Consider the following 2193-nt stretch of genomic DNA (forward strand, 5'->3'; position numbering starts at 1 on the left):
TGGGGATCACAGAAGAATCAACACCTTATGAAAAAAATTTAAAAAGGGAAAAATACATACACTTTGTCTTTATGGATCACAGAAATATTGACATTGAGTGCAAAAAAAATAACCAAGAAAACACATTCAGCAAGGAGTTTTTCATCATATATATAGAGAAAAATAGAGTGATCAATAAGGTTATGTAGTTATTGACCTCTGAACACTTGGCTAAAGAAAATGCTCCTCTGATAAATCTAGAAAAAAAAAAAAGCCAGACATCACAAATGAGAAGGCTAACACAATAGCCCATCGGGTTCCATCCCCGGGTCTGGGGCTCTCAGGAGGGGGTAGGGAGCACAGGCCACCAGCAGCCAGCGGGTGAGTCTGCCCCGCCCCATCTGCCTGCCTGCCCACGCTTTCTGACTCGGTCATTTCTCTGACAAGAGAAAAATTTGTATTTGGCTGCAGAACCATGCTGTATTTAACAAATGGCTGAGATGTTTTGCTACCATCTTTAGGAGTAATGAAACCTCAGCCCTGGGGGCAGTCCAAAGCAGTGGCCCCTGCCCGAGCTCACTGATGGCTGGTAGCTCCCCTGTCAGCCATCTGAGCTCTCTTTCTCTCCCAGCGCAGATTAAGAAGCTTTCTCCCCTGGTAACCAGAGTAGTGCTCCTTGTTCACTCTCCCACTAAAACCTATTATGACTTTCCAGCTCAGGATTGCCTTGACCTTAGCAGAGGGCATGAGAAGTGCATAAAATGTTTTCTCTACAGGTTCTATGATGGACTAATATAGCCCACAGGATATTTGTACCCAGAAAGAACAGCCTAGTGAATTGCCATATGTTTATCTTAGCTGTTGGCCCTTAGCATTATTAGTGATTGAATCCTCAGTGTATTTGCAGCGATGTGGAAAGAGGCGCCAGTCTTAAAGATTACTGATGAGCCAGCCTGCTGCTGCTGACCATCAAGTGTGACTTAGAAAAGCACATAAGGACTATTCTGAGGAGGTACTCAGAATAAGCAAAAACCATTTGCCAAATATATATATAAATCCCTGAAGGCCTCCCATAGGCAGTGAGTTCTGAGTTAGGTTTCAGAAAAAGATAATTTATGTTTTTTGCTTAAAGGTATAACACGCAAGAGACCAATCCAAACACTATTAGGTAGAAATTGCATAGGAATGGATAAACACGCCTTTTCAATCTTAGTCTTAAAATTGATTTTCGAATGTTGTTAAATCATTAGTTATATTAGCATGGAACTGAATGAGCTATTAGTTGGAATGTGTAAATTGCAAATTAAAAGACAAGAAAGATCTGAAATTGGCAATGTCTTCTTTTTGATTAAATACCTGTCTTAACATTTTAAGAAGCGGGAGAATAATGCAATATTTGATTTAATGCAAATGATGTTTTTGAAATGTAACTAGCATTAGATAAGGAATAGACATTTTTTAATGAGAGACAAAATAACGTACTATGGTAATTTAGAACAAGTAAAAGTAGATTTCTATCAAACCGTCTTGTCTTTCAATCTAACCAATCCTTACACAGTCTTTATCAGGTAAAAATAATGGGCAGGTCTTGGGATAGTATACAACCTTACTCCAGATAATGACACTGTGGAACTTACAGTTTGCCACATCTACAAGAAACACTCTAACTATACAAAATAGGCATTGTTGAATAACTGATATGTAATGAAGTTTATTTTTAAATCAAGTATTTGCCTATAATAGGGCTGGACCCACTGGATAGTACATGTTCTTCAGCTTGTCTGTAAATTTACCTGGTAAGGATGTTCTAGAATTTGTCATAGAATGTTAAGTGACTATTCATTGCGTTTGGAATAAGACCCAAGGGTGTTATCTTGCCCTAACATACGCCTTATCTAAATGTTACCTTAACCTCCTTTTACAACCAGTAGGACTCCAGTGCTCAGTGAGACAAGCTGGCTTTGCTCCTTTAGCCTGGCACCCCCAGGCCTTAGTCAGTTTGTTGGATCTCCCTGGCCACTTCTCCTTGCTCGTCCATCTCTTTCTCTTATCATTCTTGACCAAATTCCACCTGTTGTAAATAGCTTTTGCAGCACTTCTTAGTCTGAAGGACCATCACCTTGTCTTCTATTTCCCTAATAGTTAGTTACTCTGCTCAACAAGGGCCACATCCAGTCAAGCTCTAGGTCTGCAAGTTTCACCTCTTAAGGCAAA

Source organism: Otolemur garnettii, unplaced genomic scaffold, assembly GCF_000181295.1.
Source record: "Otolemur garnettii isolate 467f Iridium unplaced genomic scaffold, OtoGar3 scaffold00012, whole genome shotgun sequence".
In the NCBI taxonomy this organism is placed as follows: Eukaryota; Metazoa; Chordata; class Mammalia; order Primates; family Galagidae; genus Otolemur; species Otolemur garnettii.